Source organism: Anguilla rostrata, chromosome 11, assembly GCF_018555375.3.
Source record: "Anguilla rostrata isolate EN2019 chromosome 11, ASM1855537v3, whole genome shotgun sequence".
Taxonomy (NCBI): Eukaryota; Metazoa; Chordata; class Actinopteri; order Anguilliformes; family Anguillidae; genus Anguilla; species Anguilla rostrata.
Window position 1 is genome coordinate 14,510,054 of NC_057943.1, and position 14,035 is coordinate 14,524,088.

A 14,035-nucleotide genomic window follows, 5' to 3' on the forward strand; every position below is an offset into this window, starting at 1 on the left:
TGAAGCCATTGGAGTAAACTGCTTGTAAGAGCAAAAGGGCCATCTTTGTTTCTTTCTTACCAGGATGCTAAAGCAAAAGGAAATGCAAGTGCAGATTTTACTTATGTATCTATTCATTCATTTAAAGGTGTTTTGGGGGTCCATTTTAGTATTTGAATGCATGAAACACATCTTTAAATGCAGCTTGTTTGGAGTGGCACAGAGTTTAAGAACACAACGCACAAACAGTTGTTTACTGTACGCGCAATAAATAAATAAAATCATAGCTATGCAAAGGTTGCTATTTCCATCTCTGCTTTTTTAGCATTTGAGCTTTGTAGATGTAATGATATTTGGGGACAGCATTAATTGCAATACCACAGCACTTTATAAGGAAAAAGGTTGAATGTGCTGGGGAGCCATCCACAGAGATACATAGCACATAATCACAATATTGCATTAAAAGCTTTTATCAAAAAATAAATAATCATAATATACATATTTGTCCTAGAACGTATCTTTAGTATTGTATTCGTATATCAGCAAACATGCTAGATTGGCCAGGGAATATGAACAACACATTCAAACGCAGATTACGCTTCCGTTACTTCAGCTAATTAATTCTTGTTCTCTCACATATCAATCATACAATTAGGCTAATTGCAAAAATGCAGTTCCACAATTACAGTGCTCATGGCTTGTTTGTCCTGTAGTGTTGGAAATAGCAACTGGAGAGTGCCGCATGGGAGTGCACAGGCTTTAACAGAGTTCCTTGAATATATGAAAGTTGCAGAGCAGTGACTCATTAGGTACTATTAGCAATTTACTAGTCAGAAAAAAGGGGGTGCAGAGGGAGCGTTGTAAAAACTACAAATAAAACAAGACCAGGTCAAAACCTAGTATATGGCTGGACCTAACACACGTGATCCGGCCGACTAATGGTGTAACTTCATAACTCGGCTGACCAATGGTGTAACTTCATCACTCAGTCAGTCACTCATAGGCATTCGCGTTTGTAGGGCTGGCCCTGCTGTTGCAGTCCAGCCAAAAACAAGATGTATATGCATGGCAGAACCTCCTACTGAGGTCATAGACCACCAACCTGCAAAAACCCCACATTAAAGACCCTGCAATCACTTGGTTTTCATTTGCAGGGCTTGAACTACATGGCCATGATTCCTTACATTTTGGCAATAATGCTCTTTTAAAAGAAATGTCCAACATGGCCTTCTGTGTCCTGTATTATTATCTGTATTCTCCTAAGACCCAGAAATTCATGTATGTCCCCTGTCAGGGACATTAGTGTCTGCTGTTAATCTCAAGAGCCATACATTGAGATGGCAGGTATGCCATCATGCCAAGTTACAGCTTGGTGGAGTGGCATGCCCCATACCTATATATATATATATATTGCACCCCTGCGGTGGAAACGCACTGAGTTCCTCAAAAGGTTCCTAGTTCCTGGGGAAAGTTCCTGCGGTGGAAACGCAGCTTACTATGGTTTCCGCCACCCGTAACGTTGTGGTTAGCTACCTAGCTAGCGAGAAATACAGCTGCCAGACCAGGGTTTCCCCTCGAATGTCTCTTTCCAGATAAACTTTAAATGACTGTATTCTCTTCAGATGGTAAGATGAAAAAACACGGGGCTAAGTTACATTAAACATTTTTGCAAACGTTTGGGTAGCATTGTTTTGGAATAGAGCTCGTTTAATTTGTGTGAGCTCAATATTGTTTGTTGTAACCTGGCCTAATTTTGATATCAGTACTATTAACGACATGCATACATTTTGCAATGTTTTATGTTTTAACCATTAAAGTTTTATTTAATTGTTTATAGACAGTGCTTTGCATGTGTGACTAACCTGGCATTTTTATACATTGAAAACATAGCCTGTGTTTTTGTTTAGATGTTTCTACTATAGGCTATGCTACAAGGGACAATATTGTTTTGTTTCTGTATATTCGAAAATGTTTTCACATCATGCTTCTGCCCTGCAGCCTTCTTCAAAAATAATTAAAATACTTCAACCTTTTTTTTCTGTCGGGTCTCAAAGAGGATAGTGCGTGGTGCCCCGTCCTCTGCGCGCCAAAGTGGCGCTGTCTGTCAGCGTTTGCAGATATATCTCCAGTCATCTTGGCCAGCCTCGCGCGCTCTGTTCCTTGTGGGTGGCGCTGCTATCGACCTGAAGGAAAGGGTCCATGGAAGAAGTCATTGAGGTAAGATATTCAAATACTTTTACAAAATAATATATATTTATTTCACGTTTAATTGGCTAACAACATGTAAATACTCAGTAATATCGATAAGCAGCTGTTTAGAGTAGGATTCGGCTTAATAGAGATCAATTTAGGTATGGATAAACGTTCGATAGCTAGCTATTTAACGTTAGCTACCGGTGCTGCTCCGTATGTATTAGAGAGTGAAGGTAAAAAACTGAACCAGGGTGCGCGTTCCCCCATCAAATTCACTCCCGAGCACAATGACAGCACTGTGTAAGAAGTCCAGTTAGACGAGGCTAAACTCTACCTATTGCTAATAACATTATCACAAACGAAAGCGATCTGAAACCATTCAGTGTGACAAACATGCAATGATAGAGGAAATTAGGAAGGGGGCAAATACTTTTTCATGGCACTGTAATTCCCTAACAAACTTCATTCATTTGGATTGGATCAAGCGGCCAAAACCAGACTTCGTTTTTGAAGCTCATTTCCTGGTCTTGTTCTTCCTGGTTGCTCACTAGCGCCACTACGGTTGGCTCCAGTATAGGTGTTTTCATATCCGTTTTCCATGTAAGTCTACGGTACAAATGCGGTCAAAATACAAAGTCAATAATTTTTTCTCATGAGAACAAATAGTCATAATATGTGTACTTTATTCGTCTTATGACTGTCCCTGGGTCGATTTCATGATTTATTGTGTCATTTGGGCACTGTTATAATATTTGTTGTGGACCAATGAGGTACAGTACACTTCCTGATTACTGCGGAGGACTAAGCTACATTATGGGCTACAGTCTATGGTCGCTGGGGTGGGAGGTGGCGTCTCTTGGCCTTGACTCCGACTACGGTCCACCTGTGTGAAGTCAGAAAATGCAGGCATCCAATTTTGTCGTGGTTTCATTATAGCGTGTGCTATTTACAGCTGCACTAGACGACCATAAAATAATCCTCCTCTGAAGTTTTTCGGTAGCCGAGTCATTTTTACTATTTCCTTTAGCCCACTTAACCAAATAATTAGTTGGCAGAAAGCGTAATCAGCTAACGCTTATTTGCTATATGTGGTAGTCCAGTGGCCTATGCTAAAACAGTTCGCAACTTCGGCTACCAAGCCATTTGACTAGCTAGCTAACCCTAACCGGAAAATATTCCATCTGTCAAACGTGTTTGACGGCTTGTCAGTCGTGTACATTCCGTAAATGTCTACCTGGGCCATGTTGCACGAATGTGACAAAGCTAGAAGCTAGCAAGAAAATAATAATAATTAGAAATTCTATGTACATTATTTTTGTCTTTATGCAACAGTTGGAAAACTTGCTCTTCAAAGTGCGTTGTCATATTTACACGCCTGTAGATCAGTTATTAAAATACTTGGTAGATTTGTTAATCACCGCTGACAGTGTTAATTTTTATTCGGTAAAAAGTGACTTGCGAACGATCGGTCAGCTAGCGTCACCCAGCAAGTGAACACCACAAACGGCGATGGAGTAGTAGCAGTTAATGGCTCATTAACTGACTGTGGCGAAAACCTACGACGATAACTTGCTTGGTTAACAGCAGGTCTACCAGACAGTTATATGAAAAGTAGCCTAGTCAAATCACCAGTAGTCTACACATCTCTGATTGATTGACCATCAGTGCAGTCGATGTTCTTCCCCTGTAGTTCATATAGCATAAAATGCCTGTAATGTAATGTAATATTGCTAATGCGTGAGCTAACCACGGATAGCCTACCTAGCTCACTGGCAAGCTGATATGCTAGCTAAGCATATTCGCTTTGCCGAGAAACATAAATTGAAGATAGCTGAACATAATTGTATTATTAATGTCATACATATAACGTGATTACATGACACAGTACAGTCACGGATGGAAATTAAACTCCGTAAACATTTGATCGTATATTTCAAAACATAACGGCAGACAGTCAGCTAGCCTCAAGTTCGTTCTGCAATCGTTCATTCAGGTTGATGGGCTTTTCCGCACCGGACTGTCAATCACTGTGGTAAAATCACAGAACCGCTTAACTCTATGGTTTTGGCTCCAAATCGACAACATGGCCGCGCCCGCCATTGAGTTTCAAAACGTGTTTTATAGACCCACGGAGAGTCAATGGGTGACGTCACAGTAGCTTTGTCCATATTTTTTACAGTCTCTGGATTGGATGGTTGCAATTACAGCCCCAAAAGACTGCTTCCGTTTTAGTCCTAGATTATGCCAGTTAACTTATTTAGATGCTTAGTCAGTCATATTTATAGTGTGCTCATAAGACATTCTTTGGATTAATGCATTGCCATCTCAGACTAAAGCTGATAACTACTGTTTTGTTTAGCATGCTTCGAATGCAGCAGTGCTGTTTACAAGTGCTTCACCAATCTAAATTTCTTTGACTTTAACAGAATAAGACAATGGAGACACCTGCGGCAACTGAAAGAATGTAAGAAGCATTCCTGGTTCTGGTGTTAGGCGAGTATATACATACTCACTGGGACCCTGTTATAGATAACCAGTTGTGTTCTTGTGCTCTATATGCTTGCCTATCCTGTAGTAAGTAATAAATGTGGTATGAAGCAGTAGTGTTTTAATGAATCAAATGATCTGATTTTTTTTTTTTTTAAAGGTATAACGACTAGGTTTTTGGTCAGTGTGTAATCATACATTTTAGTTAAATATTTAAATATCGCCATAGAATTTAACTAGTGATATTAATATTCATTATGGTTTTATTAATAGATAATACATAGGTTTATGTCCCTTTTATGTTTGACAAATCTATTATCTGTAGAATACATTCTGTTATGCCCTTTCACAATCTTAATTCATAGTGTTTATTTGCTCTGATTGTCATTGTTATGAACAAAAAATTGTTGAATATTTTGAATGTCTGTGAAGAACCTTCAGGATCTTCACCATAGGTTGGGGGATTATTTTGTTTCTGACTAGTTTCGAAACATTACACTCATTTTAGACTTGTTCAACAGAGCTAAAATTACGGGAAGTCAAAAAACACTATTACTACTTAAACTGGTACTAGTCCTTTGTGCATACACTCCTACCTTGTCCTACCCTCATTTTCAGCACATTAATCAGTCTATGGACTTCCGTACATGAAATAGGCTAGATTGAAGTCTGCACTGCCCAATTTTCCTGTTAGAGAGATGATAAAGTGTGATTAGACATTGAGATATTGTATTGCTGTGCAATAGAGAAAATAGCCCGCCATATAACTCTGAAAGTGAAAATGTATGAAAAGCACTGCCCTAGATACGTTAGAAGGTGCTGTGCCACAAGAGACGTAATGATTCTTGGTGTGAATGTCCTTTGGGTTTTGTTTACACCTTTAATGAAAAGCATAAGAAGAAAGATGCACAGCTGCAGAATCTGGAACACTCTGTATTTAGTTATCCATCCGTCTCTGAGCACCTTTGCACATGTCCATTCTCTGTTGCAGGAAGCTCTAACTTTCTCTTACATTGACCGGTGTTTAAGAGGTGAAATTGCTTCAGCTTTACGTAACAATAATTTGGAATATTAACGATGTAGTGCATCTAGGGATTCGTCCAAAGTAGTTACAGCCGGATATTCTCATAATATCCTAATAATATATCGCCGTGTAATTTAAAAATACCATCAAGCAATTTCTTAGTGTTTCAATAGTCAGCGGTATAGGTGCGGTTGCAGCGGGTAAACTCCTATTGGCCCACATGCTGTAGCGCCATGGGGGGGCTGCTCTCATTGGCTTTGAGAGCTCTGCTTTGAATTTGTAAAATGAGTGGTGGCGCTGCCACGGTACTGTTCGTGTGTTCGTTAGAATGAATGGGCCGCAAAAAGGAAGGAAATTGTTGCTGTAAATTTTTAATTAAAAAAAGAAGACAACATGACAGAAATAAAGACATATGCCGTGTCGTCGTCGTCGTGTAAGTACCCAGTTGTAGCCTGTACAGTTTATTTGAATAATTACATTGATTTTGGAACCGTAGAAATGATGGAATTATGGCTGTTACATTGAACGTTGAAAACGTGGTCATCTTGAACATGTGCGCACAGGTTTCTTTTTTATACACGCGTGAAAACATTTCAGTTCGTTCGCTCGTTTCTCGGTTACACTACAGTTACGTATACTGGCTTCCTGTTGTGTAAAAATACGGAATCTTGTAGGATGTAGCTAATCCTGTTGAAACTAAGCATGGTTTCATGACGATCATGTTTGGCGTGACACTGGACCCTGTGGAACATCGTAAATCGCCTGCACTTTCTTAGAATATTAATATGTTTACATTTCTGGTCATTGTTGGTTTACAGCTACGTCGCTAAATGTGTTCGTATAGTTCTTCTAGACAAACATTATCATCGTAAACATCGTTTTTACCGGGATGATCATAATAATGTCCGTAATAATGTGTCTGCTGTATCATTCATGCCATACAGTATTGTTGCTAGCTAGCTGATTAGCTAGCTAACTTCGTTCTATCACGTTGAATAGGCTTTGCTGCGTCCATGACAGCATCTACTGAGGGTGTGTCTTGGCTACAAAGATTGATGGAGAACAATATATACATTTCACGTTTAAATTTCAATTGTCAAATTACATCGATGGTGTAGGCTATTAGTTTTAATTTATTATCGGCCTCTAGCATATTTGGACATGCTACCATATCATCGGTAGCTGCTGTTTAGTTACAATTGTGCTTTCGTGTCGAATGACTACGGCCCCGATTGGGTTGGCAGTGTCGGAGCTATCAACACAAAAAAAAATTCCGTGCATTTTCTTTTTGTCTCAAATTATATTACAAACTTGCTGAGTGCAGTCAGCTGCCCGTGGGAATTTCTAGCCGCGCCACAATGATTTTCCGTCAAATACCTACACCTGCACCGCGCATCCAGACATTGTAGGCTACAAGATGTTTTCCCACTTGTTCGCTCGTTTCTTTCGTTGTTCTGGCGCATTAACACACATGAAAGCTATTGGTTTCCCCGTTTTCTACAGGACTGCGGTGGGTGTTACACCGTGTATCGAACAGGATGATGCAAGAACACACTGTCGTCCTATTTCTAAGGAACTGTAAGCATTCCCTGTGAACGCCTTTCCATATTTCAGACTGATGCTAAACGTTTTAGTGATTTTATTTAGTGGAAGAAACTGTCAAAAAACGTGCATATCTTTAAGACAGCATAACAACGATGAACTAAGAAAACGGTCATTTCCCTGACCTCGAATACGGAATATCAGTTGTACAGGAAATTGATTAATATCTGTTTTAAATAAGAAAGATGATTTGCTGTGGTATTTTAAGGATTTAAAAAAATGTCGTTCGACAGAACACATGAGTTATTTTTACGTTTAGTAAGAATACCTTGTAATTGAACAAAAAAACTCAAATATATTGAAACGACTTTAAAAGCACAAACACGTTTTTGAAATGTTCTACAGTAAGGTGTTGTCGGTCTACAATAGGAACAATTAGAGGGATTATTATAAGACACACTGGCTGTGTATTATGTTTCAGCACATTTGATGACTGTTCCATTCTTGATGGCTTAACTTTGTGCTGGGTGTGGGTGCTGGACAGTTGTTCCTTGCTGCTAATGTGTGGAATCTATGCTGCTTTACACTTTATCTCTGCATCTCCAATGGGAACAAAATTCTCAGAGGCCACTTAAAGGGATTTACTTTTCCTTGTTACACATGCATAATTTATGGTGATTCTTGTCACTGTCTGATTCTACTTTAAATGTCTAAACTACTGGACTCATAAGCTCTTGAGACCATGTAAACCATGTATAAAAAAAAATGCATGCTGTTGATTGAGAGAGGCCCCGATGAAGAGGAGAGGCTGTGGAAAACCACTGGTAAAATACTGAATATAATATGGGAATCAAGTATAACCTGGGAACAACTCACCAGCACTGTCCCATCCCCTAATCTGTGTAATACTACCCACAATGACACAGTGGCATCTTTTGTTTAAAGGATAAGATAATATTACATACAGTACCCATTTATAAGAATCTCCATCCTGTGCCCAATTTCACTAAGTACTGTCAGTAACCGAAAACTCCCAAGAGGACTTGCAGTGAATTCAACAGGGGTTGACTTTTAGGGCTGGAGAAGTCCTGGTTTTTATCCTACCTAATATCTGTATTTAGTCTTCAGGTAGGCATCTGAAAACAACACGGCTACTACGTCACATCCTATTAATGTTTCCAGCTTGTCTGCTCACTGTGGAATGACAGGGCTCAGGTGTACCTACAGTACAAAAGTTTTACTACTGGCATTGGCTGCTCTGAAGCCAGAAGAATGCTTGCTCATACCTGTGCAGTATTTATAAATGCCTAACTATTCTTGCGGGAAGTGTTTTGTTTATTTGTGTCATACTCTAATACGCTGTGTTGTGTTATATTGAAGGAAACTATGAGTTGAGATTAAGTGGGTGGGTGGGTGGTTGCGTTGGCATGTGCGCGTTTGACATATCTTTCCCTGAAGTGACAGCGGCTTTTATTTCCTGTGTGCCTCTGTGTGCTTGGCTTGACTGCATTAATCTGAGATGCTTTAAAATATGAAGTGTTTCTGTGCTTGTTCTTTTATGACGTTCTGCAAGGGTGAAGCCACGTTTTTTCACACATCCGTTTTGTGGGAGGAGGACTCAGTGACTCAGCGTTCCTCTGTCTGGCAGGAAGTGCTGCCTTAGCAGCCACACTTGAGTTATATAGAGCTTGTGAGGTTTTTCTTTAAGAGCATTATCTTGATGGCCATGTGCTGTAGCTATGTATTACAGGAAGCCATCTCACACAGCTGAATATGCTAACGGATGGGGGGGGGGGGGATTTTATGTATGTATTCAATGAGACACCCTATGTATCGCTTGTGATCTCAAATGAAATTGTGGAAAAACAAAAGCCTGCCATACCAGACAGTTTTCCAGTATGAATGTGTGTTCATAGACTGAGATTCTGCTCTAACTCACATATAACCTGTAATGCAGATTGCATTTATAGCTTATTCGCTATTTTATGGTTAAAAATAGACCTAATTCACTGGGTCTATAATCCGTTCTGCATTAAATAGACAAGCAATAAATGAGAAAACAGGAAGGAGAGGCCATTTAAAACAGATTGTGCTAGTATGCCTAGCTGAGAGTTGCAGTTAGTCATGCAGTATATTTTTCTTCATTATTTTGACCCACAACCTGTATATAGCTTCTGAATTGGTACTGTGATGCAGAATTCATTTCTAGCAGTGTCCAAGCCTAGGACTACATTGGAGGGATCACAGATGTAAGCTAGTACATTGCCTGCACACAGACCCTCACACATGTGCACACACACACACAAAGGGGCACAAATTGGCTTCTCCTCAACATGACCGTTTTCACCCCAGCCAAACCTTCGGGGGAAAATCTGGCATGACGTCTGATTCCTGGGGCTGTTTCTTCCGGCTGACTTCACCTGCAATACACCATCTAATAGGAGGAGGCAGCGAACCGTGGGCTCAAGAATTAGGCCAGTATGTTTATGTGTACACTGGAGGGGGGCAGAGCCTAGTGTGTGCTTGTTGATGGAAACTCATCAATCATACTGTACCATAATGCACGCCCTTAATCCAAGCCTGTATCGGACCAACCACACCCCCCAGGCTGTGCAGCACAGAACTGCATATGAGCATCAATGCACTATGCAATACTAATTTAACCCTCCTGCTGTCTTCATATTTTGCATGCACCCCATGTCCACAGGGTCAACAATGACCTACCTTCATCAGAACTCTGTAATAATGCCTCTTTATTGAATTTAAACCCAAAATTAATTTTTTTCAGGTAAAAACAACATGTCAATAATTCAGCAAATAACTGTTTTCCTTAATCACAGTCCAGAGTGACTGTATTTCTTCTGTCTGTACCACTTTTCTCCTCTGTAAAACTCAGGATAATGTCATTTTTGACCCCGAGGTCAATAGGAGAATGATTTAAAAAGTTTTTTTTGCCTGTTGACCGTTTTATCATGTGCTTTGATGACCTACTTCTGCACAAAATAATAGGCCCGTGTACCTCTTTTCCAGAACAGTCATGGAAAAAAGCAGCTTAAACCTGTCACAGGCCTGGCACAATTTGAAATACCGGTGTGCACTTTAAACCTGTACAGACCTTTCCGAATCACTCAAAGGAGTCCCCGCTCTCCCTTCTTTGTGTGCGGAACTGCAGTGGCTCACAGCTGGGACCAAGAGTGAGGGACGCCCTCCACTGTAGAACAGAATGAACAGTCCTGCCATTTTCATAACTCCATGCAAAGCTGTGTGTGCTAAGTATATTTATCCGGGCAGATCCTCTATATTCATTACCATTTGCTTACAGTGAAACAATGATCAAATCGTTTCACTAGACTACAGTGCAATGGCTTTGTTTCAGAGGAAATAAGAAAGGATACTTGAGGAAACAATGAATAAGAACAGATGACAAGAAAATGGAGAAAGATGAGGATTAATGTTATGAATTTCTGAACTGGTACTACATTTATGATAAAGAATGTAGGCCTGCGGTAGCACGGTGAAACGTGCTGAATTACTGTAGTTTAGAGAATTTGCAAATCCCAGTGCTCACCCACCCTTAAAGTGAACAATTGCTTTAGTCTAGCATAGGCCAGCTGCTCATACAATGGACAGGCAGATAAACTCCCGGGAGGAACTTCACATTTCTTAGTCAGTGTTTTAAAGATTACGTTCTCCTGCTGTCTCCATTATGGATCTGAATTGTGGCACACCTGTCTGACACACTTCTCCAGGGGAAGGAGGTGCTTGATTGCAGATAAGAGAAGTGGCTAAGGTCAGTCATTTTTATTGTACTTACATTCCTTAACGTCAACCAGATCATGTGAGCTGGCCAAAGTCTGGGAATATAAAAGCAGAAACAGATTACAGTGTTATATGTTGGCATATACACTGTTATTGAATGTACATGAGCATTTATTGGCCTGGCATGGCCTTTCTCTTGTCTAATTAATACCACGTTCCAGAGCATGAAGGAGCACTGACTACAAAGGATCATATCAAGCGAAAAACATGGATTATTAAAGTCTAAGAAAGAACAAGTGCTTCTGATTTGGTATGTAATAACTGTTAAAGCTGCTGAATACATATATTCTGTCAGTCAGCATTTGGTTTGCTTTTTATTGCATTTGCAGTAGCTACAGCATGTCAATGTGCAGTACATTACTTTTTTCTAGGACTTACGTAGGCTATGGTTTAAGAAGGAAGTTAATCTGTATCTCACTATCACCTCATCTTCTAATCGAGTGTTTTTAGTTTCGCAGTATGAGAAACAATTTCTGTCGGCAAAGGAGTCTGCAAAACTCAGAGAAGCAGAAAAAACAACACTATGTTGGTCCTGTAAATATTCTGGTTGAGAGGCATTTATTCAAGAAGTTGGCTTTTGGCAACCTACTCAAGTAAGATGTTACCAGTCACCTGGCTGTTGAATAAAAAAGAAATGTTGAAGTACGCAGTGTTCGTGATAGATGTATTATGAAGGTATAGCCTACTTATCAGGGTCCAAAGTGTATAGCTTATATGAAATATCACACAGCTGCACTCCGTTACAGTGTCAGGCTTGTCTGAAGCCTGCTTCTTAATATCTTCATAAGCAAGTACATCTATATTGTCATTTTAGTTTTGCCTACTTTTTATTTTGAATTTGCATTTATAGGCCTGAGGTTTAGATCTAGGTCTGAGTCTGAAGGAGCATCAGCAGATATTTAACATGAAGCACCTTTAGCCATAAAGTAAGACATTCAGGAGAGAAATAAAGAACATATTGAAGAATTTTACAGGATTTAGGTGTCAATCTGTAATCGGGCAGTGTTACCATGGCGCTACCATAAAAATGTCTGCAAAACAATGGGATACAAATAAACCCACATACAAGTGAACAGCTTTAAATACAGCCATACAGTACATAAAGTAACAAAGCTAATTAAAAACACGAGAGTGAGGCTGATGAGAAATTTTCTTTTGCTGAATTTTTTTAATGGCATGCCAATCCAAGCACCTTTGTACTCAAATTGAACTTAGAGAGAAAGCGAGACTGAACAGGTGGACTGAGGGAGGGTAACTGTGACAGACACACTATCTCAGTGCTGAGGCCAGGCGGTCCAGCACAGACATGAACGCTGCAGCAGACTCCAGCTCCCCTGAGTGCCAGAGGGGCTGATGCAGCCCTGCCTCTCTGTCCCTCTGTCCAGTATTGTGGAATGACTGTTCACATTTACAGTATAACATCTATCGGTCGGTTGCCTCTGCATAGGAGACAACACCCTGCCTTCATACTGCCCCCACCCCTTTTGGCTTTTGCTGTCCTTTAATGATGAACTCCAGAGAGCGGACCTAAACATGGGTTTGATGCATCTCCATTTTGAAAGACCCTAGTTCCTGCCATATTGGTGGTAAGAGTCCAACTCCATTGCACAGTTAGTGCTTTGTGCAGCCGACCTGACCAGTCATGGAAAAGTGGAGAACTTGATTGTGTGTGTGTGCGTGTACATGTGTGCATGTGTGTGTGTGCGTCAGTGTACGTGTAAGAGGAGGTGCTTTTCATTTTTGTACTGTAAATTCTTTTACATGTAAATTCACATCTGTGGTCTTTCCCTTCCTCCCCTCCATTCCTGTCTTTCAGAAAATCAGGTCACATTCTCTCCCACTGACCCACATGCACTGTAAATGACACAGTTCCCCATCACTGTCACGGGAGCTTCCATCAGCTTCGCAGTGCAGGGCAGGGAGGCACTGTCTCCTTGTTCAGCATAAGCACTTTTTCTTTTTCTTGTTTTGGATTTAATTCCCCAAAAACTCAATTTGCTGCACTTAATTAAAACAAACAAGTAAAAGTCATTTTTTGAAAGAATAGCATCTTTGTGTTGTGTGTGTTTTCTTGATTAATGGTGCATACCAAGTGTTAATGAGGTCACATACGTACTCAATGTACAATGCAGACAGCAGACTGTCAGCCCCCACCCCCACATCCCGCTTTGACAAGCAACAAGATCAGACAGAAATGATTAAATTAAACCCAGCCTTAATTCTAAGGCAGAGCTAGTGCAGCTTCTGCTTGGCACACGTCTTCGCACAGCAGGTCTTGTCATTAAATATTTAAGCAGATAAAGAGATGTCCTCCTCCCTCCAAATAAAGAGCGGAGGGAGGCCGTTAGCTCACCCATTTGACTCTGTTCACTGGGGAAGCCTCTTAGTGTCTCTAACTCGTTATGTTGTGATCTCTCTCTCTCTCTCTCTCTATGGATTTTACTGTAATCAGTGTAAACAGGCCAAGTGCAAATTGTAATTTATTCCTTAGGGGGTTCACAGTGGCCTTGATCAACAATAATCAATAATGCATTAACCGTGACAAGTTCAATACTTAATTTCTTGTCAACTGCTGGGAGATTGTTTGTCTTGATTCTCTTTAAAATTCAAACATGCTTTATTTGCATGACATGAGTGAGTTGGTGTTGGAAAAGCATGTAAAGTATATGACAAGTGAAATTAAAACTCCCTGCCAAGAAACACACACACCCACACAGAGTAATCTCTGTCTCCCATCCACCCGGATACACATACAGTGCCCCATGTTGATGATGGAATTTTAACTAAAAATTTAAGAACCATCTATTTAACTATTAAGGACCTGCAAGATACAAATGTATTGCAAACCCAAGACATTATTTAGCCTACACCCTCTCTTTTACTGGCAGACGAAGACATACTGAACTGCCACCACAATTTCATTAGCCTCTCGCCCAGTACTTTTACTTGGTTCTGGAAAATTGTTTTATATTGATTCATTTGTGCCGTGAA

At 40.2% G+C, this 14,035-nt stretch overlaps 1 protein-coding gene across 5 annotated transcripts in view; it reads left to right on the plus strand.

The window, feature by feature from the left end:
• Positions 1–1,457: 1,457 nt before the first annotated feature.
• The window catches only part of slco4a1 (solute carrier organic anion transporter family, member 4A1), a 37,120-nt gene continuing 24,542 nt past the window's right edge, over positions 1,458–14,035 (plus strand). For 2 of the 5 annotated variants that reach the window (XR_010324009.1, XM_064298115.1), the window contains exon 1: positions 5,960–6,116. The gene's annotated coding sequence lies outside the window, so the exon portion shown is untranslated. Of the gene's footprint in view, positions 1,605–2,033; positions 2,197–4,598; positions 4,637–5,959; positions 6,117–7,186; positions 7,262–11,150; positions 11,295–14,035 lie in introns of those variants that run through there. The other 3 variants (XM_064298117.1, XM_064298116.1, XM_064298119.1) reach the window with 3 other exon arrangements.